This window comes from Rhipicephalus sanguineus, chromosome 2 (genome assembly GCF_013339695.2).
Source record: "Rhipicephalus sanguineus isolate Rsan-2018 chromosome 2, BIME_Rsan_1.4, whole genome shotgun sequence".
NCBI lineage: Eukaryota > Metazoa > Arthropoda > Arachnida > Ixodida > Ixodidae > Rhipicephalus > Rhipicephalus sanguineus.
The window spans coordinates 237,432,353-237,459,694 of record NC_051177.1 but is presented as its reverse complement, the minus strand read 5'-3'; the positions used below and the strand labels follow the sequence as shown (position 1 = coordinate 237,459,694).

At 48.3% G+C, this 27,342-nt stretch overlaps 1 protein-coding gene and 1 pseudogene across 1 annotated transcript in view; both read right to left on the bottom strand.

Annotated features, from left to right (window-relative positions):
* The window catches only part of LOC119384176 (elongation of very long chain fatty acids protein AAEL008004), a 582,544-nt gene that overhangs the window by 435,359 nt on the left and 119,843 nt on the right, over nucleotides 1–27,342 (bottom strand). The gene's annotated exons all lie outside the window — the stretch shown is intronic.
* Nucleotides 19,514–20,417, bottom strand: LOC119382317 (uncharacterized; annotated as a pseudogene).

Sequence of the window (27,342 nt, the reverse complement as noted above, 5' to 3'; positions counted from 1 at the left end):
ACAACTGCCGATAGCACGTAATGTGAGACACATACTCCACCACCCCCCCCCCCCAAAAAAAAGGGTGTTACTTGACCAATACATAAGCGTTCCTCAAATCTACTATCCTGTGCAATACGTTTATCGGAAAACAAAAATCTTATTTGAAAACGCACGTTAGTCCCAAATGCAATTTACTTCTGTTTAGCACAAGAGTCAACAATACAATAATGTAAGTAACAGTTTAGTAGCAGAAACACGACAGCAGGTGATTAGAAACAGAAACATTGCAATTTACATTTTTCAGTGACCATACTTGGCATTTCACGTGGAGCTTGAATATGCTCGTACCTAATTGTTTTCCTCAAGGGGCATATTCCACTTGACAGTTCATAACCTCGGCTGCACCGAACGTAAGGCATATCGGCGTCTGGATGTTTCCAAGCTGCCTGATAGGAGATCATCCCAGCATGCCCTGGGCGGGATGTATGCTGTAAACATTTCCAACGCAGCACATTTAATATGGCGGGAAAAAAATCATTTGTGTTGTCTACGTACCTTTAAACATTCCGGCTTTGACAGTTAAATCACATGTATACTGATTCGTTTTTTTTTTAACCACAATGACACGTTGCTTGCACCCTAGAACAGAACGAGAACACAAAAAAGTTATCTCAGTGCCAGAGAACAAATTTTTATCGCCAAGGAACTAAGGACATTGAAAGACACACCAACCACACTGACCATGCCCCCTTTTGAACTCCTACGTCGCACGATTGCTGGCATTCGTGCTATCTGAAAAATCGTTAAGCCACAGCGTATCGCTTATCGCGTAACATATTCTCAGCTGCCCCGTTTCGATAGCGAAGCTGTTAGACGTAATCGAGCGACGCAGAGCAAATACTGCCAGCAACAATGCGTAAAAGCATGACAATTTATTTTTCTGACTCCACCCAACTCTTACAGCAGCGTATGAGCATGAATTATCTGAATTTTGAATGCCGTACATTGTGATCTGTATGAGTGCAACTATGGAATGAAGATGACTTCAGGATATATTTGTGGTAAGGTTTCAAGTTAGGTCAAGACGCAGAAGTTCGAAGTCTGACGGAAGCCCGTCTGGTTGTGTTGATACGTGGTGACGTTGAAAACCCGAGGCACTGAGCCGACTAGACCAAAAAGCACACACACACATACACACACACACACACGCACGCGCACACACATACACACACGCACGCGCGCGCACACACCCGAGCACACACGCGCACGAGCACGCACGCACGCGCGAGCACACACACGCGCGCGCACGAGCACACACGCGAGCAAACACACGCGCGCGCACACACACACAGGCACACACGCGAGCAAGCACACACACACGCGAGCACACACACACACGCGAGTACACACGCACATGCGCACGAGCACACGCGCGCGCGCGCACACACACACGCGCGAGCGCAAACGCACACACGCGAGACACACAAACACACGCGCGCGCGCGAGCACACACACACACGCGCTCGCGCGAGCACACACACACACGCACGCGCGAGCGCATACACACACGCGCGCACGAGCATACACGCACGCGCGAGCACACACGCACACGCGCGCACGAGCACACACACACACACGTGCGCACTCACACACACGGAGTAGTCGGTATCAAGAGCGACTCGAGATAAAGACGTCGTGACAGTCATTTTTCTCTAGCGCGAGCACGTGCCTTCCCCCAGTCGATTGCGTGTCCCCTGAAACGTGCTCAGCCAAAGCACTGGATTTAGCAATTTATTTTTTCACGTCATAAACGTCCTTTTGTGTGTGTGTGTGTGTGTGTGTGCGCGCGTGTGTGTGTGTGTGCGTGTGTGTGCGCGTGTGTGTGTGTGTGTATTAAATGTTTACTTCGGTCGGCTCAGTGCCTCGCGTTTGCTACATTCAGCTACACACGGAAGGATGCTGTGATTTCCTTTAAGACACTTAGAACTACACTTAAAACGCACTCTTAACGCCATTTCATTTTCTTTCGTGTACTTAAAGCTTTATTCATTTCGGTAGCGCAAAACAATTTATAAAGACAAGAGAGGACACGTAGACAGGACGGGCGCTAGAGATCAACTGACTTTACTGCAAGGAAACACACAAAAACCCGTTGCACAGGCGCGACGCGCTACATCACTCTACGAGGGTTTTTTTTTTTAATGTGTCTAATTTTCTTTGCGCTACCGAAATGAACACCAGTGATCACAACCAACTAGCCCGCATTACCGCCTTAAACCCTCATTCGTCCACCTAAAACTACCGCAGCAGAGTTTGAAGCATGGCGAAAGGTTGCGTATCCGCCTCGTGCGCTGCTGCTTTCAGTGGTACTGGTGGCGCCACCAACGGCGGACGGTGGCGATAGGTGGATATGCGCGGCTCATAAAACCCGTGGGCAAAGCGCCTGTTACTCTCCGTTTTTCTATTCATGTTTCATTCTGGTTTGATATTTGCACTGCCGACGCTACTCCACTAGACAACCATGCCGTCTGTTACGTCCATTGTTCTATATTATTTGTTTTAAAATGACAGGCCCGTTTTTTTATGCGTGCGCGCGATGCACTGCGTACGTTTCTTACGTGCATGTGTCCAAGTTGTTTGCGTGATCTGTTAACACAGACGAAATAAAAATTGTTGCAGTACAAAACAGCATTCTTGTTTTATTGAACACCCCAAACAGTACAACAATGACTATTACGGCTGTATGCCTGCTTAAGAAACGCACAAAAGACACGCGATTTTATCTTCGCCCAACACTCGTAGCACTCAACTAGGCCAAGAAAACCAAAATCTAACTTGTTGAACGTTTTAACAGCCGTCACACAGCTGCATAATAATGCGTGAAAGTACTGTAGCAAATGACCAACAAACATTCACACAGCGTTTTTTTTTTTTTGTTCACAGACCGTATTAACATGTGAGGAAGTTCTAACTGCATTGCAATCACATATTTCGGAATATCTAATCACTTTCACCATTGAAGCCACAATCCTCTAACACATGCGTTTTAAATTGAGCATGGCATTACTCAGACTTATATAGGAAATGCGCACGCGTGGCATTACTCAGATTTATATAGGAAATGCGCACGCGTGCAATGTATCTCGTATGCTAGATTCTCCTTTGGTACGTGCAGCTCAAAATAAAATGCGATTCTAGAAGTAATGTTCGTGGAGTAGCGAGCATATAGCAGGGCAACTACTTACAGTTTCACTTACCTTTGCAAAAACGGTATTCCAATTGCAATTCAACATTAACCGACGCAACAACGATAACAAGACGCTTGTTGCACACAGGCGTACCAGGTTGACGCTCGAGGCCAAGCGCGGTATTTTAAGTGTAGCACAATCGTGCGCGTACAGTACGCTAGAATATTCTGGCACGATGTCGTCAAGCTTGCAGTCGCTTCAGCGGTTCCCACGACGTAGCACCAGTTGACGTCCTCGCGTCATCAAACTGCTACGACGCCGAGAACTACGCACACAGCTGACTTGGAAAAACGCGGTCTTGCAGGAGGCCATCTTGTCCCGCAACCAACGGACAAAAGTACACAACTGAGGCGTCTGAAACACTGCCATTGATGAGATGGCAGCTGAACGAAATCACAGCTCATCGTCCGACGTGTGGCCACCGCCTTAACACAATATTAACATTGCAACGTTCAAGGAAGACGCGACGAGCCCAGCCGGTCTTGTCGGATGCGCTACAGGCAACAGCCACTACAGCACAGTGCACAGCGCGCGCTCTCACGGCCACCGAAAGAAATAAAAGAAAGTGGAGAGAGGAGTTAGCTTGGAGCATGGCCAGTCGGTGGAAGCAAGCGGACGTGTTGCGTCATCGGTGTGGCGTATTGTCGAGAGATGGCGCTAGCTTGTTTTTGCGCAACGAAATCGCAAACTTGATTCAAAATGCATGGGATCCTATGGGGGGTTGGGAGAGGGCACAACCGCCTTAGCCGAGCGGTGGCGCCACCATACCGATGCACGAGGCGGATACATGGAGGAAGGAATACTAAGGAGAGGCCCTGACGTCACATTCGTGAAGCCTCCACATCGCAAACACCCGCATCGCCTCCTAGCGAAGGCGCAGCGAAACATTTCGCGACTTCCGCCGCGACGTTCGCAAGCGCATGCGCGCATCGCGAAACTTTGCAGGCTTTTTTTTTTTAGTTTGTTTTTCGCCGTGCAAGCGGTGTAGTCGATTCACGCGTGCTGCTCTTTCTGTGTGTTCGTTAGGAAAGCTACGCAATGCCCAGCTGTTGCGTATACCCTGTGCAAATCGCGTGCACTGCGGGCAGTACCGGTTGTCACTTTTCATGTGTACGTATACGTTCGCTTCAGTACTGATCACTAAGGCATGGTATTTGCATGCGGAGCTCTCGGATGTGCGCTCTGTTGCTTCTTACTCGTTGTGTCAACTGGAACACACGTGAAATTTTGTTTTTGGCGTCTGGCGCTGAAGGCATCGTACGTTTTAGAGGCTGTGCCGTGCAAGCGAAATGGCAATAACTTTTGTTGTTGTTATCGGACTGTGCGGTGACTGTACGGAGTGCGGTGTGCGCTCGTTGCGTGCGCACTGGAATTACAAACTTTACGTGCACGATCGCGTATACAATACAGCGGTGTCTTCTTTTCGACGTGACGTTACGTCAACTATAGGTTGGCGTTGCGCCGAATAGCTACTGCGCTCACTCCATATACACGAGCAAATAACCGCTAATCGGGCAATAGATCTGGAAATCGGGCTACGAGAAAGGAAAGAAAGGCCTAACGCCCAGCAGAACGCGTAAGTCACTGCGAGGTGATTTCGAATACGATGAGGCAAAGGCTGAATGTTTTTGATTACGGCACGTACCGGTACTTTCTGTACTGTTGCACAAAAGCGCTCCGCGAAGAATTTCAGCACGCAGCGCTCGGGCCTGCCACGCACGAACAGCCTGGTAAACGTCTGCTTGCAACATTTTACTGCGTGCGAACCGCACAATACGCGCTAAGTTTACGCCGGGACTACAAATCCGAGCAGAAGCGAACCACCGCGGAGAGCACGCCGCGGGGCGTCTGCTGTTTTGTTTGCCCCATACCGGTTTGTTTGCCCCATAAATCTGACGTCACTTCCGCCACACTTTTCGCAATACATTGGGATACGATAGGGCCTCTCCTTAGTTTTTCCTTCCTCCATGGGCGGATAGACGCCACGAAATATCATGTACCGGTGACAAGGACATGACAAACAGCCCAGACTGCCATTGACAGGAGCGAGTTACTGCGCACGCAGAGCTCGTCTGGGCAAAGCTGATCTGGGGCACTTTGTTTATGCCGCCTACAGTATTTCACACCGTGATTGCAGCCTTCATCGAGCGTGTTGAAGGTACCAAGACGGCGACAGCAAGAAGGGTTAAACCTCTGTCCTTCATCTCTTCTCACATAAACGTGTATGATAACGAATGATCTTAGTCGGATGTTTGATAATATACGCCCAAACACTCATCTAGTAATGTCAAACGCAGAGCAAATACTGCCAATAACAATGCATTACATAAAAGTATGACACGGTTTATTTAAAACATAAAAGTATGACACGACCCATCTCGTACAGTAGCGTAAGCATGAGCATGAATTCAGGTAAACACGCGACATAAGTACATATACACAAGCAAATAACGTACTGAAGAGAGAATATTGCTTACCTGCAAATCAAATTTACTACTGTCTTCGGGCAACGTAACAACGGATGCAACCCGCTCGACAATTGCCAGTCTCAAGCGAAGAATCAGCAATGCAGGTCGTCGCAACGGCCGCGCAGCCCACTAAACGTGCCCGTTGCAATGCTTCGTGGCTTATTTGCGGCGGATCGTGCACGTTAATGCCTGTCCTTGCGTGCTGTATCACTAGTTACACGCCACTCACGTACACAACACGATTGGACCACGCACGTCAACAAAGCGCGGAGTGTAAAACCTGGATAAATCGATGAAACAAAGAGCAGCACTGCACAAACGCAAACGCGACTTCAACAACCGCACCAACCGCCTCGCATTTGAATGCTCTTCCCGGCATACACCTCAAGCTGTGCAAAGCCTAGGAGAGATGACGCCGTCCCTGGTTCGATAAAGTTGAAGCGGCGCCTCGAGGACGCCACATTTGTTACTCACCGCGAGCTCATACATCTCTCTACGCGGCCTCTCTACTGGAGCGGCCGTCCCACGCTGTTTTGTGAACTCAGCGGCATCTTTTTCTCCCGTGTTGGCGAATTGATGACGGTTAAGCGTGTTTGGTGCTATGTTGTCCCGTGACGTTTGCTGCACTTTACGATCCGTTAATTATAACGCGAAAAAAAAAAGAAACAAACTAGACAACACGACAGCGAAATTCGAAAAAATTGTATTGCGAGTCTCGGAAAAATATTTTTCTCGCGCCACGGGATGGTTCTTCGATCGCATCGTCAGTTTAATTTGGTCGGTTGTCGTGTGCTCACAGTACTTTATCTTGTCGCCATATGCGAAGCTTCCCGGAGGCAAATTATTTACTTCTGCGGCTTAAAAGCAAAATAGATATAAGAGCTATTAATAAGTTGTTTAGCACAAACATTTGACCAACATACGATAGTTTTTCTTTCTTGTGCTTCTGACGATGTCTGTGCAGATTATGTCACTTCATAAATTACGGGTTTTGGAAGCGGGCTCACCTTATTGAACTCCAGTTTTGGTTCATACCCCACCATCGCTTGCCTCAGTATGCCGCAATGTAAAATCGCTGCTTCTGTTATTTGCTTTTCTGCTGTCAAGACCCGTTCTGTGTGTACATCATCCGCTGTTCAATTGATAAAGCCAGCCTTGAACAAGACAGATCGCGATGTGACACATTGATCAATAAACTTCCACTCCATAGTGTAGGTCCCCTGACGGATGAGTCATTGCGCATATATAAGTTACAATCTAAAGGTTACAATGCTCATCGTGGTGCTTTAGCTTTTAACTTGGCACGCTACTGTCGATGTAACCTTTATGAGAGAGGGAAATGAAGAAAACACAAAGATAAAATTGCTGTAACAGCCATGTAACTTATAAATTATAGGTTACATGTCTTTTTATGCTGTCCTAAACGTTACCGTGATTAGAGTGTACTTTTGGAACGTTTCCTCAGCCTGCATAACTGCAACATTGCTACACCTTTTCTCAAAGTTCACAAGGATGGCTCGGTGGGCTAGTTGGTAATGCATCTTGAAAGCTACAGCGCACAAAGACGGGGACTCCTCTCCACTAAGGAGAAAGAATTTTTGCACCTAAACATGTCTTAGGCTGTGTGCAAAATAATGAGTGTTGGGTTTGTCGAAACTTTGTCTCGTGTTGGTACTGTGCCTAATATTGCTTTCATTGGCTTGAACTGCGCATGTAAGGTTCCTCCTTCAGAGAATAAAGTATCAGTTGCAGTTCGGCGCTTCGTCTTGTGCTTTCTTCTGTTGTCCCCGTGTTTGTGCGCTGTAGCCTTCAAGTTTTGTCAGACATTGCTGTAACTTTTAATCTACATGAAAGCCACACTACCTACGTGTTCACTCAAACTTCACACAACTGGCAACGAATCAGCATGTGATCTGCATTCATTATTGAGACTGCATATTATCATAAAAGAATTAAATTCGAAAGTTTTAAGTGCCAGAACCACCATAAGGTTTTGATGTGCGCAGTTGTAGAGGGCGTCAAATTAATTTTTACAACCTGGCGTTCTTTAGCAAGCAGACAGGCCTTTCTGTATTTCGCCTCCATCAAAAGGCAGCTGCCGCAGCCAACAGCACGACACTTCACTATGTCGTGCTCCACAGGAGATCCTGTGGAGATCCTGCCCCTTAGCCAACTCAGCAACTGTGGCAAGCTAATAGCATATAACTGGACATGATTCGCAATATCATCAGGAAACTACAACTGCATTTTGCCTTAAAAAGACGAGTCATGTCAAGTGAACAGATTTGTTTACCCTGTTAGAATGACTATCATACGTGCGTACGTGTTACAAGTCTGTGGAGTATTATATTTACCACAGAGACTACAGCTAGGGCCTTAGAATAAAAATTAAGCCATCCTGCCTCAGTTTACACTGGATAAGAGAAAAGTTGTAAAAATATTTATTCCACAGAACAATGAATGTAGCATTTTAGGTTCGTTACAGTACTTCACTTTGTGACAACAAACAATAACAGGAAAGAAAACAACGGGAAGTGTTTTTCAAGGAAGAATGGTGTTCACGAAGTCGAACGTTTACGCAACGTCCAGATTCTCCGACATACGTGTGACCACATGACATTGGTAATTGGCATACAACACCCCACTTTTTGCATGCTACAATTTTAATGGTATGAAGAAACCTGAAAGATCTGAAAAAAACCTATTTTGAATTTCACATCTTCCCATACAAAACTCGTTAAGAACAGCATTGTTTCTTGCTGTTTTAAGCCTGCGCGGTCGAAGACGTTCCATCACTTGATGAGGCAGAGTCTTGAAGGCCACGTTGCTCGATTGACGCAAGCATATTTCCCGTCCTCGTCATTGCTCGCAACTTGCGACAGAGCAGTGAAATATTTTAAATGACCAACTGAATCCAAAAAAGCATGTGAACCAGAAAAGATGAAAAGGGCTGTCATCCCATATGACCATAGCCTTTCACATCGCCCAAAAAAGATTGGCCGAAAATACAATGTGAATGTAATATGTTCCGCCAAAAGAAAAATTAGCCGTGTGTGCCCCGCGGTTGAGCGTATGTACTTCAAAGGAAGTGATAACTTGGCTAGAAAATGTGACACGCGTAATACCATTAAGTTTGTAGAATGCAACAAAAGGGGTGTTGTATACCAATTACCAATGTCATGTGGCCGCACGTATGTTGGACAATCTCGATGTTGCGTAAACGTTCGACTTCGTGAACACCATTCTTCCTTGAAATGCAGGCCAACTAGCCACCTGTCCCTTCACTGCGCAGAGTGCAAATGTGTGTTTTGATGACGCAGCCATATTATTTGAGCACGGTGATCGAAGAGCTAGAGAGGTAGCCGAAGCTTTTTTCATTGCAAGGTTGGAAGATAAGGAGTGCATAAGACACACTTCTTAATCCCTGTTGGATGAGGAACTAGGTTTGCCGGTCTCAGGACTGTGAGTGGGAAAGTGAAATATTGATTACGTTTTACTGTTGGACGGAGTCATTGCGCATGACCAATTGCCTGTGTGTATGTATGTTGTCTTGATGAAAAAATAAAAGCCAGTTGAAAGTTAGCGCCTGTGTCGTCTCTCTTGCCTGTGTCCCCGTGGGTTTTTGCGCTATTACACAGCGCCTCTAAAGGTCAATGTCCTGCCGACGCCCTAAGGCTTCGAGGTTGGTGATTGACACCTCGGATAACCCTTCTGGGGAATCGGCGGCTCGTTCACAGCACTTGCCGCACCTGGGCGGGACAAGGCCGGCCTGGTGAGATGATCTGCACGGCCTCGGAGAGTCGACACCGCAGGCGCGCGGAGCGCCATTGTTTCTCCCCTCCCCTCCGCTTAGGAATGCTGCTCTCCATCGCTGAGAAGCGCGGTAGAACAACGACTGGCGTCGGTTGTCGGGGCCGGCAGGGCGAAGACTCCACGATTACCAGTATCCTTCATTGTTCGGAGGTCGGTGCCATAGTGGCGTTTGTGCTGAGGCACAACAGCACCAAAACTGCCATTTGCCTTCACTGTAAATACATAAGTACAGTGCTCACGGATTGAAACGACACATATGTTGCAGGAACCAGTGGTGCATCAGGCATTGTCGGTGAACACATGTGCAGGATAACTGCTGAGTCGTGGTGTGCGGAGATCTGCCAGGTGTACGCGCAGTCTGCTTTTACCTCACGGTATCCATTGCTTCCCTGGGCATCCAAGGAAGGCAATGCGGGTGCCAGCCGCTGCACAACGTGACTGTCACGTCTCACTCCATGAGCAATGTACAGCCGCCCATTTTTTTAACCTGAACGCTTCGAGCGTCGACCACCGTGTTTATGAAAGCGCCGCACAACGCAGCCCAGCGGCGAAATGAACGAGAATACGCGCATGCGCGCTATGAGCAGTCCTGGGCAGCTGTCGTCTGCTAGGCTTTTCCGAGAACCGGACACCACCACCGTTTCTTTTGAGCACCGCTATCGTCATTCTTTCTTTCTTGTCTGAACGCTGCCATCAAGTTATAAAGAAAAGGTCAAATGGTCGCGTTTGAGATAGATAGGATGTGATGACATACGCTGATTATACTACACGCCTATCAAAATTTTTACTGCGTAGCTGTTAAGCTTTTCGTTATGCCGTGCGGAGTCGACAAGAAACTTCTCCAGAAGCCAGCGCACTGTCTGGCTGTCTTAGTTTTCATGCTCTGTCAAGTCAATCAAGCCAAGCTGTGCTAAGATCAAGCTAATTAAGCCATGTCATGTCATAATCACGCTACGAAGGTCATGCTAATTAAGACCATGCTAATGCAGACCTTGTTATTGAGGTCCATGCTATTGAAGAACCCTTTTTTTATTTTAGCATCACACTAATGAATATCTTGTAAATTAGAGCCATGGTAATTAACACATTCCCAATCAGCACGACTTAATCATCATATTATCCTAATTAGCAAACCTTTAATTAGTAAGGCCCTGGAATCAAATAACACCACCTTAATTAGCGTGTTCATAGTTAACTAGATTTTAGTTATCTAGATCTCAATTATCAATGTCTTAATTAGTATGCCCTTGGTTAGCGAAGTTGTAGTCATTGTGAATTTTATTAGCATGGTCTTAGCTAGCTTGCTCTTAGCACGGGATGGCTTAATTAGCTTGATACCTGGCTTAATAGGCTTGACTAAGCATGAAGACTGACTAAGACAATGAAGAGGACGAAGAGAGCCAGAGCGCGCGCCGGCCGCTGATGATGAAAGTTTCTTGTCGACTCCCGGCATAAAGAATAGCGTAACAGCTCCTCTGTAAAAATGCTGATATGCACGTAGTATAATTAGCGGGTGTAATCACATCCCATCTATCTCAAATGCGACCACTTCACCTTTTCCTCATAACGTGATGGCTGCGTTCAGAAAAGAAAAAAATGATGATGACAGCGGTGCTCAAAAGAAGCGGGGGTAGTGTCCGGTTCCCGGAATAGCCTAGCGGATGACAGCTGCCCAGAACTGCTCATAGCCCGCATGCGCGTATGCTCTTTTATTCCGCCGCTGCGCTCCGTTGTACGGCGCTTACCAACTCGGCGGTCGATGTTCGCGTGTTCAGGTTTAAAAAAATCGGCTGCTGTACCTATTCAAAATATGGGATGGTTACAAAAGCAACCAAAGGAATAATTAGAGCAATTCAATGAACTATAAGGAAAGAGCGTGACATCAATGTCTTTCTAAGTAACTACTTTCATGAAAACAAAGGATTTCTGGCAGCTCACAAATGCCTCTATGGGTTGAAAGACAGCCTTGACCGCATTATGAAATCATCACAGACGACAGTGAAGATTTTCATTGCCATTAAACTTTTCACTAAAAAAAGCAACGTTTTGTAGCACTGTCATTACGTGACCAATAAACAGACTCATTTTTACTCAAGGCAGAGGAGTGGTAGTTTCATAAGAAAATTGCCACCTGGCGACTAGATCATCGCGCATGCAATGGAAGTGCATAGTATAACAAACTTGCCCCGCCACGTTGGTCTAGTGGTTACGGCGCTCGACAGCTGACCCGAAGGTTGCGGGATCGAATCCCGGCCGCAGCGGCTGCATTTTCGATGGAGGCGAAAATGTTTGAGGCCCGTGTACTTAGATTTAGGTGCACGTAAAACAACCCCAGGTGGTCAAAATTTCCATAGCCCTCCACTACGGCGTCTCTCATAACCATATCGTGGTTGTGGGACGTTAAACCCCAGATATAATTATCAACAAACTTTTGAAGTGCATCGTGCGCTACTATTTCCAATACATACAAAATAAATACATAGTATAGCGGAACAACACAAGGGCAGAGAAAGAAGCACACAGGACGACCGCTACTAGCGGTCGTCCTGTGTGCTTCTTTCTCTGTCCTTGTTTTGTTCCGCTATATTATGTATTTAAATCAAGAACAACTAGCCCAAATTTCAGCGTTAACTCATACAAAATAAATGATTATCTATGATGTAATAGTGATAATTCTTGGCCACTGCATTGTCACCCATGCATAGGAATTGCCACGGTATAACAGATCTTTATTTTTCTGCCAATACTGACTAGATGAAGACTCCAGATCTATTTCTGAAGAACAACGTGCAAATGCATGGTCAGAGGTACACTCTGGGCCCTCTACCGGCAATCCATTGTTTTTTGCAATTGTGCACGGCTGTTCAGGACGCAGTCGATTAACACTGGAAGGAAATGTGCTAGTTAAATGTTGAAGCCATCATCATGACACAAATGTTTTGAATCCGCGCATCGCATGTCGTTTGCAAGGTAGGCTGGCATGGCTGTGCTGCTTCGACAAAAAACTACTTAGCTGCACACTAGGCCATCGGCATCAGCTATATTGTCGTAAATGCCGTTTCTGTTTCATTGCCATTGAAACCACATTATTTTAGGCTTGAATCGAAGATGCTCTGAGCTGCAGCGCTTAAGCTCACCGATAACATAGGTGATCCTTTCACGATGAAGTTAATCACCCTGTTCGCCAACCAAAGTTAATTAGAGAGTACAGCAGGGTGGATCTTGCTGCAATAAACAGTGAACTTGGTGTGTTCCTCTGTGGAACAGAGAACGCTCTGTGGAAACTAACTCGAATATTTTTAAAAATAAAGTTGCAAGTTTGGTTGACAGATACATCCCATAACGTGCTATTTCAGGCAAGTACCGCTCTCCGTGGTTTACTTCTTCGTTAAATCGCCTGCTGAATAGGAAGAAGCGTGCGTTTAAAAAAGCCAAAAAGAGTAATGAACCAAGGCTATGGTGCACTTATGTCGAATGTGCTACACAGTACAAGGAGGCAGTTGAGAAAGCAAAGGAAACGTTTTATAAAAACACCCTTCCCTTGTTACTTCTAACAAGCGGGAAAGCGTTTTGGAATGTCATAGGTGGTCATAAACAGAATACAATATCTTTAAGTGACAACAACGGTGTAGCAATTCCGAGTTCTGAATGTTGTTGGGTGCTCAATGATGTGTTTGCTGGGACCTTTTTATCATCCGCTGTTTCCTTTCCCTACATTATTGAACATAACTTCCCCATTATGGACCATGTTGTTATGTACTTTAATGGTGTACAGAAGCTAATTCGTGGTCTCAACTTGTCTTCCTCTTGCGGAGTAGGCGGCGTCACTCCAAAGTTTTTGAAAAGTACCGATGCTTATTCTTCTATCTTTTTGTCAAAACTGTTTTCACAATTCTTGGAATCCTGTTTTTTACCACGTGATTGGAAGGTGGGCGAGGTGGTTCCATTATTTTAAATCTGGAGATGCACAGTCTCCTTTGAATTACCGACCGACCTCTCGCCACTGTGTACCCTGTAGGCTTTTAAAACATATAATTTATTCCCATCTCGTGGCCTTTCTAGATACAAATTCACTCTTCTCTCCTTATCAACATGGCTTCCTTAAAAACTTTTCTTGTGAAACAGAACTGGTTTCTTTTACACATGACCTTTTTGCAGCATTAGATAGCGGACTAATCAATGATTGTATATTTTTGAATTTTTCTAAAGCTTTCGATCTTGTTTCTCATCAATTACTCTGTTTTAAGTCAAGTAAATTAAGCATTGACCGCAATATACTGAGGTGGATTGAATACTTTCTCGCTAACCGAACACAGCTTGTTACCGCCAACAATAACAATTCACCAGAGTCTCCTGTTACTTCAGGTGTGCCTAAGGGCTCAGTTTGGGCCCTCTTCGCTTTCTTGTTTATATTAATGACCTGTCTAACAATATTCATTCATCAATTAAATTATTTGCTGATGACTGCGTTATTTATAGGCACGTTTCCAATAATACGGATGTCAATATTCTGCAAGAAGATCTCAATGAAGTTTCTTCCTGGTGCACGACATGGAACATACGACTAACGCCAACAAAAGTAAGGTGATGCGACTTTCCCGTAACTCTAGTTCTGTTGGTGTTCCTGAATACGTAATTAACCACAGTGCTTTAGAAATTGTTTCATCTTACAAATATCTCGGTGTAAAATTCACCTCAGATCTTACATGGCACACTCATGTCACCTATATAGCTAACAATGCCAATCGCACTCTTGGCTATCTACGAAGAAACTTTTCGAGGGCACCCTCTACTCTAAAGCTCACTTTATATAAAACACTTGTTCGACTGAAGCTCGAGTTTGCTGACGCGGTTTGGGATCCCGGCACTAGCACTCTCGTCCAAACAATGGAATCAGTCCAAAATCGTAGTGCGCGTTTCATTCTCTCAGACTATGCGCGCACATCTAGCGTATCATCTATGAAAGCAGATTGGGCCTTCCACTTCTTTGTACGCGCAGAAAAGCGTCTCGCCTTGTTCTTTTTTATACAGTTTACCACAATCCACAGTTAAAACAAGACCTTCTTTCGAAACCACACTAAATATCTCATAGGTGTGACCACCCACACAAAGTACGCATTCCCTTTTCATGTACCAATATTTTAAATCCGAAGCATTTCTCAGCGAACCTCTGGCACTTTGAGCGTTTCTATCTACGTATCTATCTATCTATCTATCTATCTAGCCGCCTACGTCTGGGTGCTCTCATGATCGCCTCCTTAACTTGGTGTAGACCCAAATTCGCATGGGAGGGTAATAGGATTTGACGAATATGACTGCCGGGTCATGACATGAATAACGCTAAAATCCTGTCGCGTACGTCGTCAAACCCTTTCCACTAGACACGTGTGGCACATACCCGTTTACCACGGGCCGCTGTGTACGGGTATGCGCCACAGGTGATTGACAGTTCATATCTACCCAGAAACGGCAAGAACAGACATTGGTAACTTAAATGCTAGAGCGTTAAGGAAAACAAACATCGGCAGCGTTGACTCAACGAATGGAAAGAATGAAAAATATTATCCCAGCAGGAATCGAACCCAAGCATTCTGCGCGGCAATCAGATATTCTACCACTGAGCTACGCCAGCTACGCTGGTTTGGAAAAACAGACTACGCAGGCGTAATATCGGAGCAACGCCAATTGTGGTTGTGGCGCTGGCTATCTAATTTTACAAGAAAACAATAAACACTACATGATACTCCTACGATGTGTACTCACGATACAGGCGTCATATGAGATTAACGCCTGTAGCTCCAGTGTTGGCTCCGCTTTCATAGCAGTCTAATAAACAATACGTTTGTATTCCTCTGATTCAGCAGGCTATAATGAAGAATTGCTCGACCCCGGAGGAAAACATTAACGAAAGTTACATATGATATCTACATCACTGCACCGTCAAGTGCACTTTGTCCACCAGAACGACGCAGTGTCCTCTTCAATTCTTACGAGGCTGGGCGATGGCCACATGCTGACCAGGATGATGCCAGATTGACTGACAGCCGCTTTGTAGACTAAGGTACGTAGGCCACATACGCCCAGGTAGTCTACGAATACGACAAACACCATCCACTGATGTTGGTCTACGTAGCACTATCCAGGCCTACCAGCATCGACGGCCTATGCCTCACCAACGCGAAGGGTGGCTTCAGGTTCCGAGATGTCGCCGGCTCTGTCGACAGACAATTTGTCGACGAAATGACCGAGGCATCCACGACTTCCAACAGTTCTATTATACCACATACTTGACTACACATGGACCCCTCGTCACTACGATCACGACCGGATCCTATAACAAGTCATGACCAGCTGCTGGTGTTAACTGATCACGGTGATGATGCCCTTGTTCAAGAACTTTCAAGAACTTCTTGCACACATGCACATGGGTTCGTGAAACGTGCGTGCGTTCTCGGGACATGTATAAGCCCTACATATCAGCTTACCGCTTCTGGTGTTGGTAATACCGTGTGGCGATGGGCGACCTCACAGACCGGCGAAGTCTCGGTCTTGCCAGAGAGAGAGAGAGAGCGAGCCCGACACGACCGCCTTGACCAGAAGTATTTTAATCTCTATTCTTTCGAACGCCAGCGCGCGCAGGCCCGTGGCAGCGGCACCTGCCTCGTGCAAGAGCGAGCGTCTCCAAACTGTGGCGATGGGCGACCTCACAGACCGGCGAAGTCTCGGTCTTGCCAGAGAGAGAGAGCGAGCCCGACACGACCGCCTTGACCAGAAGTATTTTAATCTCTTTTCTTTCGAACGCCCGCGCGCGCAGGCCCGTGGCAGCGGCACCTGCCTCGTGCAAGAGCGAGCGTCTCCGTCCTCTTCTTTGCGACGCCGCTGCTGCCGCTACAGAGGGCTCCGCCCCTAGAGAGGAGGAAAGTGCGACGAGCGATCATAACTGCAGGTGACACGGGAAGTCTTGGGTGTCGCATGAGAAAGCAGCGATCCGGGACGCAGTAGCGTTGCGTCGCACGATGGCGAGGCCGATGGCAACGTTGCTTCGAAATAGGCAGGCTTGATACGTTCGAGAGCGATTGTGTCGGGCCGGCCGTTGACGTTGACGACGAATGTCGACGGACGACGCTCCAGAACTCGATACGGCCCGGAGTAGTGCGGCTCCAAAGGCTTCCGCACAGCACAGTTGCGCACGAAAACGTGTGTAGCAGAGGTGAGCTGCGGAGACACGTAAGGAGCTCTCGATTCGTGCGGGCGTGTAGGCACGGGGCGTAACTGCTGGAAGATGTTTTGCAGGTCGGAAACGTAGTCTCCGGCTAATGGCACAGGTGTTTTGGCGGGGGCTTCGAAGAAGTCGCATGGTAGGCGCAGCGAACTGCCGTAGACCAACTCGGCGCATGAACAGCCCAGATCGCTTTTGATGGCAGTTCTAATGCCAAGCAAAACGAGTGGCAGTTGAACGACCCACTTCTCTGGTGATCCTTGTGCCATGAGGGAGGACTTTAGATGCCTGTGGAAACGTTCGACCAGCCCATTGGTTTGTGGGTGGTAAGAGGTCGTGCGGAGGCGTGTCGTTCCGAGAAGCTTGAGGAGTTCGTTGAAGAGCGCCGAATCAAACTGCCGACCGCGATCGGTGACTATGGTAGATGGGCAGCCGAACCACGCAATCCATGTCGACACGAAGGCTGTGCTGCAACTGTGGGCGCTGATATGTCGGCGATGGGTGTAGCTTCTGGCCATCGTGTGTAGCGGTCGATGCATGTCAGTACGTAACTGTAGCCCTTGGAAGGTGGGAGAGGGCCGACCAGGTCCAAGTGCACGGTGTCAAAACGCGCGTCCGGTGGAAGGAAGGACTTCGCAGGTGGAATAGGATGGCGCTGGATCTTGGAGCGTTGACACGGCAAACAACAGCGCACCCAGTCGCGAACTTGGGCGTTTAGCTGAGGCCAAACGTAGCGACTGGAAATGAGCTTTTGTGTAGCGCGAATTCCGGGATGCGACAGACTGTGTACAGCGTCAAACAGGCGTCTGCGAAGCGGTTCCGGGATGAAAGGTCGGGGTGTGCCGGTAGAAGTATCACACACTACCGATGTACCATCTGAAGTCAAAACGACGTCCTCCAGCTTCAGGGACGTTGACGAATTTCGGAGGGTACGTAGCTCGGTGTCGTCACGCTGGTGAGTAGCGAGTAGGCCGACGTCGATAATGGAAGGCTGTGCAGTTGCTGTGGAGACTGCATCGACGCGGCTCAGAACATCGGCAGGAATGTTGTCGGTGCCTTTGACATGACGGAACGTTGTGGTAAACTCCGAGATGTAGGAGAGATGTCGACTCTCGCGAGGCGAGTAGTAGGACGCAGATCGGTTCATCGCGTGCACAAGGGGCTTATGGTCGGTCAGGACGCTAAACTGACGACCTTCTAGGAAGTGCCGGAAGTGTCGAACAGCCAAGTACACGGCGAGTAGCTCGCGGCCGAAAACGCTGTAGCGGCTCTGTGCAGGCTTCAGCTTCTTTGAAAAGAAAGCGAGTGGATGCCATGTACCATTGATGAATTGTTGCAAAACGGCGCCGACAGCGTTGTTCGAGGCGTCTGTCATGATAGCAGTCGGTGCATCTGGTTTCGGATGTTTCAGGAGTGTTGCACTGGCGAGGGCACTCTTGACTCTTGTGAACGCGTGGGCGGCCTCTTCAGTCCACTGAAGCGTTTGGTTCCTTTTGGAGTTGAGAACACCGTCTAGAGGGGCGACCAGTCGTGCACAATCGGGTATAAACCGTCGATAGAAATTGACGAACCCGAGAAATTGTCGAAGTTTGGTCATCGTTGTCGGATGTGGGAAATCTTCGACGACGCGAATCTTGGACGGCAGTGGTCGAATGCCGTTCGCGTCGACTACGTGTCCAAAGAACTCGAGTTCCTGTCGACCAAATTCTCTTTTGGCGGCGTTGATGACGATTCCGCGGCTGGCGAGGCGGGAGAATAACAACCGCAGGTGTTGAACATGTTCTTCAGCGGAAGGACTTGCGACAAGGAGATCGTCGATGTAGGCAAATACGAATGGCAAGCCTCGGGTGACGGAGTCGATGAAACGCTGGAACGATTGGCCAGCGTTCCGAAGGCCAAAGGGCATGCGGAGGAATTCAAAAAGACCGAAAGGTGTGGTGATGGCGGTCTTCAGGATATCTTCTTCGGCGACTGGCAGTTGATGATAGGCGCGAACAAGATCGATCTTAGAAAAGATCGTCGCACCGTGCAGTGCTACCGTGAAGTCCTGGATATTCGGAAGTGGGTAGCGATCAGGAACCGTGATGTTGTTGAGCGCCCGGTAATCGCCACATGGACGCCAATCCCCAGACTTCTTCGGCACCTAATGAAGCGGAGACGCCCAGTTGCTAGAAGAAGGTCGGATGATCCCGAGTGCGAGCATGTGCTCGAACTCCGCGCGGGCAACCTTGAGTTTCTCAGGGGACAAACGCCGAGGTCGAAAATAAACCGGAGGGCCGGAGGTGACGATGTGATGACAAACGTCGTGTTGGACCGGTTGCGTCCAGTCCGGCTGGCGCGTCAAAGTGGAAAACTCACGGAGGAGCTCGGCGAAAGGTTCTTCCAGCATAGAAGATATGGGCGCGATCGGCGATGTGGTTGTTGCAAGGGAGCCGGTAACGGTCAGGTGGGTAAGAGAGTCGATAAGACGACGGTGTTTCGCGTCGACAAGGAGCCCATAGTGGTGCAGGAAATCAGCTCCGATGAGGGCGCGTCGGACATCTGCAACCAGGAAAATCCAGCGAAACGCTCGTCGGAGGCCAAGATTGAGCATGACGGAGCGTGATGCGTAGACTGGAATCCTGGTACCGTTGACAGCTTGCAAAAACGACACAGGTGTCGTTTTTCGGTTGGAGCGTTGAGCAGGAATAATGCTTACGTCTGCACCAGTGTCGACAAGCAAACGTTGTCCTGTGGCTCTGTCCGTGAGGTAGAAGAGGCGACTTGTATGCTGGGCCGGACCGCTGGTCGCCGTCAGAGGTCGGCCGGCCTGTTTCCCTGCCACGCACAAGGACGGCGGCAGTGACGAGCGTCGTTTCCAAAACGGCGATGGTAGTAGCAGATGCCAGGCGTTGGTGACGCGTCACGGCTAGTGGGTGTGCGTCTCGGCTTGCTGGAACTTCGGTGGCGTGAACGGTGAGCTGACGCGCGGCGTTCTGCTGCAGAGACGATGCGTTCGAGGCGCTCGCACAGGGCGTCGAGCGGCGACTGGGCTGTCGAAAAAGACGGCAGAGTTCGCAGCGTGGTGGTACTCTCACCAGTCGACGGTGTCGTGGCTGCGATGGCTGGCGTGGCTACTTCCATCACCTTGTCGGCCAACGCGGCAAGTCCGGTGAGGTCCATGGTAGAAGCTGTTGCCAGAACCATCTGCACGTTAGCCGGCAGTCGTTGTAAAAACAGCTCGCGTAACAGCGCCGTCGTCGACGGATCTCGCGTTGTCTCCGAGCAGCTGCTTCATTCGGCGAAGAAGTTGGCTGGGGCGTCGGTCGCCGAGTTCTTCAGTGGATAGAAGCTGCTGTATGCGAGCACGCTGTGAAACTGCCGTGCGCTGTAGCAGGGTCGTCTTGAGATCGTCGTAGGCGTTCGCAGACAGCAGGTTGCTCAACAGATCTGCTACTTCGTCAATGGCGGTGGGCGAGAGTGCCGCAACAGCGTAGTGGAACTTCGTAGCTTGGGAGCGGATACCAGCAACTTGAAATTGTGATTCCGCCTGAAGAAACCACGCCGAAGGATGCTGGTCCCAGTACTGAGGAAGGCGGACAGCGATGGCTGAGCAGGAAGGCTCACCGCGTTGCTCGGGAAGGTTCTGGTCTCGAGAACTTGTACCGTCAGTCTGTTCCATGGTCGCTTCTGCCACGGAAACGTATGGCCACAATCACGTCCGGGTCACCAAACTGTGGTGATGGGCGACCTCACAGACCGGCGAAGTCTCGGTCTTGCCAGAGAGAGAGAGCGAGCCCGACACGACCGCCTTGACCAGAAGTATTTTAATCTCTTTTCTTTCGAACGCCCACGCGCGCAGGCCCGTGGCAGCGGCACCTGCCTCGAGCAAGAGCGAGCGTCTCCGTCCTCTTCTTTGCGACGCCGCTGCTGCCGCTACAGAGGGGCGACACCGAGCTACGTACCCTCCGAAATTCGTCAACGTCCCTGAAGCTGGAGGACGTCGTTTTGACTTCAGATGGTACATCGGTAGTGTGTGATACTTCTACCGGCACACCCCGACCTTTCATCCCGGAACCGCTTCGCAGACGCCTGTTTGACGCTGTACACAGTCTGTCGCATCCCGGAATTCGCGCTACACAAAAGCTCATTTCCAGTCGCTACGTTTGGCCTCAGCTAAACGCCCAAGTTCGCGACTGGGTGCGCTGTTGTTTGCCGTGTCAACGCTCCAAGATCCAGCGCCATCCCATTCCTCCTGCGAAGTTCTTCCTTCCACCGGACGCGCGTTTCGACACCGTACACTTGGACCTGGTCGGCCCTCTCCCACCTTCCAAGGGCTACAGTTACATACTGACATGCATCGACCGCTACACACGGCGGCCAGAAGCTACACCCATTGCCGACATTTCAGCGCCCACAGTTGCAGCACAGCCTTCGTGTCGACATGGATTGCGAGGTTCGGCTGCCCATCTACCATAGTCACCGATCGCGGTCGGCAGTTTGATTCGGCGCTCTTCAACGAACTCCTCAAGCTTCTCGGAACGACACGCCTCCGCACGACCTCTTACCACCCACAAACCAATGGGCTGGTCGAACGTTTCCACAGGCATCCTAAAGTCCTCCCTCATGGCACAAGGATCACCAGAGAAGTGGGTCGTTCAACTGCCACTCGTTTTGCTTGGCATTAGAACTGCCATCAAAAGCGATCTGGGCTGTTCATGCGCCGAGTTGGTCTACGGCAGTTCGCTACGCCTGCCATGCGACTTCTTCGAAGCCCCCGTCAAAACACCTCTGCCATTAGCCGGAGACTACGTTTCCGACCTGCAAAACATCTTCCAGCAGTTACGCCTCGTGCCTACACGCCCGCACGAATCGAGAGCTCCTTACGTGTCTCCGCAGCTCACCTCTGCTACACACGTTTTCGTGCGCAACTGTGCTGTGCGGAAGCCTTTGCAGCCGCACTACTCCGGGCCGTATCGAGTTCTGGAGCGTCGTCCGTCGACATTCGTCGTCAACGTCAACGGCCGGCCCGACACAATCGCTCTCGAACGTATCAAGCCTGCCTATTTCGAAGCAACGTTGCCATCGGCCCCGCCATCGTGCGACGCAACGCTACTACGTCCCGGATCGCTGCCTTCTCATGCGACACCCAAGACTTCCCGTGTCACCTGGAGTTATGATCGCTCGTCGGACTTTCCTCCTCTCTAGGGGGGGAGCCCTCTGTAGCGGCAGCAGCATCGGCGTCGCAAAGAAGAGGACGGAGACGCTCGCTCTTGCACGAGGCAGGTGCCGCTGCCACGGGCCTGCGCGCGCAGGCGTTCGAAAGAATAGAGATTAAAATACTTCTGGTCAAGGCGGTCGTGTCGGGCTCGCTCTCTCTCTCTCTCTGGCAAGACCGAGACTTCGCCGGTCTGTGAGGTCGCCCATCGCCACAACCGAGGTTGCAATAGGCAGCGTTACCCAACCTTAAGCAAATGGTTATATAACACATATGTGGCTCTTCAACATATATGTGTGTGCGTATAAAATATATACAAATCTTTGACGTCATTTTGTAACGTGTCGCTCAGTAAAAAAGTTACGCCACAGTCACCTACCCGCCGCATGCTTCGCATAACATCGACTCCCACGGTACGTGGGATCTGCCGAAATTTAATGATTCTTTTATTCCCATTACCTCGAACGTATGGAACCACCTGCCCACCTCCATTGCCCAACTGACCAATGTCACTGATTTTAAGGCTGCTGTTGGAAGCTTTGTATACATTTAGCAGCCTTTTTTTCTTTTTTTGTTTTTGTTCTCTTCATTTTGTATATATATTGTACCCACTCCCTTCTGTACCGCCTACGGGCCCTGAAGATACTGAAATAAATAAAATAATAAATCCTGTGGAAAGCATGAATGATACGTATGACTATACATAAGCATTCTGCTAACTGATCTTAAGTATGTGCATAAAAATTGGCCGCGTATCTGCGTGCTTCGCTGCAAATGTCGTGTAAAGACGATAGAAGAGGCGCTGCGTGAGATATGGACGCCATCTGGCAATACGTCGCGAAACACGAGTGCTGTGTTGCGGGCTGGTAGTCCCGGCGCAGCGGCAGGCGAAGACCGGCGGTGACCAACGCAACCGGTGGGGACGCCGACCAGCCTGAACACACTGTTTGGCGCGATGCGCCGAAGGAGAAGAAACGTCCGCACTCAACGAGTACTCTCCACAAACTCCACAAACAATGTCTACTGTTGTTTAGCAGATATAGCGCCGCTTGATGTGGATGCATTCACGTTGACGCCTAGTGGCACATCTCCATACTAACGCCCATGATCGTGATTTAACCCTTGCAGTAGCTGAAGTTCTTCACATATACGTGGACACCGCATATGGTGAATCCTGCGCAAATATGGCGTCAACAAGCAAATAGTCGTGAAACGCGAAGAGAAACGCTACGCGCGTCCTGTCTTCCATCTAGCATGGCCGTTATGTCTCACAGGGCGAGCGGGGAACGCGGTGCGACAGCCATGCGAGCATCGGAAAACTGTTTTAGGGGCGAAGCTCCTTAAGGCGGCACCCGTTCGTCCCTCGTAGTCGTAATCGTAGTAGTCGTAGTGCGTAACCAGTCTTACGCTTTGACCTTCAAGGTGGTGCCGGTGGGAGATTTTTCCTGTGCGTTGTTGAACAATAAAAAATTCGCAGCGTGCGCGTTAACTAAAAGCCGAATTTTTCTGTCTCTCATTCCCCATTAGCAGCCATTGGCATGTTCCAGTAGGAAACGTTAGTAGAAGTAGAAGTGTAAGTGTTAGCTAAAAGCCGACTTCTTCTGTCTCTCATTCCCATTAGCAGCCATAGTTTACCTCCAAGGTAGTGCCTGGTGAGATTCTCCTGTGCGTGATTAAACAATAAAATTTTGTTCAAAACGCCGTTGATTGATGAAATAAACCAACGAAAGACGCCAGATGTTTTGTAAAAGCAAAACGAAAAGAACGCCAGATGTTTCTAAAGCAAAACGAAAAGACGCCAGCTGCTTAACGAAAGACGCCAGATGTTTTCTAAAGCAATGGTTTTCTAAACAATGAAAATTCACAGCGTACGTGTAAAATTAAAGTGAGCTGCAAGTCGTCATAACTCATCGAACCTTTAGTATAAACGCGCCCGATCTCACGTCGGTGATGATGTACTGGGCAGAATTCACGGAAGATTCACGGTTTACCGATGAACCTTCGCAGCTTCGCCCACTCATCATCATTCACTCCGTGGATATGCTGTGATTTTTTTAGGGGCGAAGCTCCTTAAGGCGGCACCCGTTCGTCCCTCGTAGTCGTCGTCGTAGTAGTAGTAGTAGTAGTAGTAGTAGTCGAAGTCCGTAACAAGTCTTACGCTTTGACCTCCAAGGTGGTGCCGGTGGGAGATTGTTCCTGTGCGTTGTTGAACAATAAAAATTCGCAGCGTGCGCGTTAACTAAAGGCCGAATTCTTCTGTCTCTCATTCCCCATTAGCAGCCATTGGCATGTTCCAGTAGGAAACGTTAGCAGAAGTAGAAGTGTAAGTGTTAGCTAAAAGCCGACTTCTTCTGTCTCTCATTCCCATTAGCAGCCATTGTTTACCTCCAAGGTATTGCCTGGTGAGATTTCTCCTGTGCGTGATTAAACAATAAAAATTTTGTTCAAAACGCCGTTGATTGATGAAATAAACCAACGAAAGACGCCAGATGTTTTGTAAAAGCAAACGAGAAGAACGCCAGATGTTTCTAAAGCAAAACGAAAAGACGCCAGCTGCTTAACGAAAGACGCCAGATTTTTCTAAAGCAATGGTTTTCTAAACAATGAAAATTCACAGCGTACATGTAAAATTAAAGTGAGCTGCAAGTCGTCATAACTAATCGAACCTTTAGTATAAACGCGCCCGATCTCACGTCGGTGATGATGTACTGGGCAGAATTCACGGAAGATTCACGGTTTACCGATGAACCTCCGCAGCTTCGCCCACTCATCATCATTCACTCTGTGGATATGCTGTGATTTTTTTATTTCCAGCCTCGTGCCGCACATGTCACACCCGTTATAAATGGGACGCTCATCGCATCCATCCATCCATCCATCCATCCATCCATCCATCCATCCCTCCATCCATCCATCCATCATCCATCCATCCATCCCTCCAAGAGCCCTGAGAGGAAAGTGTGACAGATAAAAGGCGTTCATGTAGCCTCCGCTGTGTGTTGGGCGGTAGCTCAGTCGCTATACGCCCGGCACCCATCGTCGCGGACCGACAGGTCATAATTTGACTCCTATCACAGAACTTTTACAGCGACAGCTGTTATAGATCACAACAAGTGCCGTTTTTGGCGCCGTAGTTGTCCGCCGCCGCCGCGGTGTCCGTAACCACTATCGCGTGAAATAAGAAAAAAAATATCCAGGATGGGCGAGTTTCGAACTGGGCCCTCTGCGTGGGAACCAGTGTTCTACCTCTAGCCATGCCGTGCTTTTTTCTTTGTTTTTCCTTCATGGTATTTATTACAAATGTGTTATTAGCATCATAGCGAACAACTACTTAAAGGGCCCCTCACCAGGCCACATAGCAATTTTAGTTAACGCTGGAGTTGTTGTATGCCGAATGAAGAGCAGTCTGCCGCAAGAATTTTTCAATCGGCTCATTAAGCGCTGAGAAAACAATAATTTGTAGCGGCGCGAAACCATGATGCGAGGAGGCGAGTTTCAAACCCTTGCCACTCCGCCCCGGTGTAGCCTTCGCAAGCCATTCCCTTCCCTGCCCTCTTCACTTGACACATACGCATGAACACGTCAGCGCATGCATGGTCACGTGCGCATGACGTGCCCGAGCCAGCCGGAGCACGCGAGCGGCGTTGCACGGCCGCGCTACTTTTTTTTTATTTATGTAGCGGCCATGGTCGTTTTGTCAGCGTCTCTGTGGTGTACTGTCCTCTCTGCGGGACGCCCTACTGAAACGTCCGTATATGCGGATCCGTACATACGGAATTATTGGAATATGGAAAGCCGCATGATGCGAATCCGCATCTTACGGCAAGCCATTCGTGCGGTAAAGATGCGGACATCCCCAGCTTATGGAAAGTTCCATATCGTGCGGCGAAAGATGCGGACATCCCCAGCTTATGGAAAGTGCCATATCATGCGGAAATATGCGGACAAGCACTTACGGAAAACCACATAATGCGGAAATCATGCAGCTCTCTGTCGCATTATGCGAAAATCAGATGGACGTCCTAGACCTCGTGGAAAGCACATACGGAATTGCCATTCACGTTTATTTGTAAGCGTACTGTGTAGAAATCGTGTGATATTTCTGTCTTAATGTTGCTGAAGGTGAAATATGATTGCTATCTAGACCAGCCTTGATGAGCAAACAAAGGCTTTTAGAAGAAACATGTGTAAGAAGCTACTGAATTAATATGCTGGACATCATAAGCTGCAGTCATACTGCCCGAAATCATGCAGGGTTTTATGTAATAGAAAAAAACACCAGCTAAAACTCTCCCTGCTTAGGACGGCATAAAATTTAGCTTTTAGTAAAATCAATAAAATTAGTCTTCGCATAAAGAAAGATTTACATGCTCTTCAAACAGCCCCGCTGCAAGGACTAAAACTTGTTTTATATCGCACGTTCTAGCTGTGTCAATTTGCATACCCCAATTGCTGTTCAAATGAGGTCACCTTGCACCATCACTTCACGAGTTGTTATCTCACCCATGGAAAGATGGTGCAAAACAATGTGCAACACAGGAATTTAAAAATGAAAACTTATATAAATAAATATATTCATGCCGTTTTGAAAGCCTCACACTGGAATCATTCTTAAGCTTTAAGCAGTCCCCCAAATAGCGATTGAGATTCCCGTGGCGCTGTGCCTCCAGGACGTTGCTTGGATGCGCCTTGAGGTTTCTCCGTAGGGCATCTGCAGCATAATCATAAACACATGATGTCATACGCACATGTAAGCAGCTTAGTTCACATGCAGAAGAATAACACACAGAATGATGCTGAAAAGAAATGCACATACTGCTTTTTTTGTATTTGTGTGAATAGAAAAGGAAGTGACGAGTGACTCCAGCACATGCAAAAATGTAATGGCATGTTATTGCATGGAAATACAGGTGTTTCTTACTATTTGAAAATATTTATGTAGTAAATCTGTTGAAATCTCATTACGTAAAACCTTGAATAAATGTCTTCGTATACTAACAAAACTTTAAGTATTGCCAGTAAAAGCCCTAATGAGCATTTAGTATGTGTACCTGTGCATTTACTTCCCTTAAACTTTAGTTTGTCTGCAATATACCATCTTGAACAGCTTGTAACATGAAATGCTGCAAGTTATGAGCTGAAAAGCAGCACACAAGTAGGCAGGTCTGTGCCAGCCAGCCCAAACAGCCCACCAAACAGAAATAGGCATATGAACGGCAAGCTTTAGAATTAATCAAGGTAATTTATTGGCATACTCAAGACATATAGAAAGTGAATTGCAATTGAGCTGGAAGAGTATGGTAGCATAGTGATTTCCCCTACACAAAAAATTTATTATGTGAACTCTGGCATTAAATCAAATTATCACACTGTTGGAGACTTGAAAAAAAACCAAAGTACTTGCGTTCATGAACA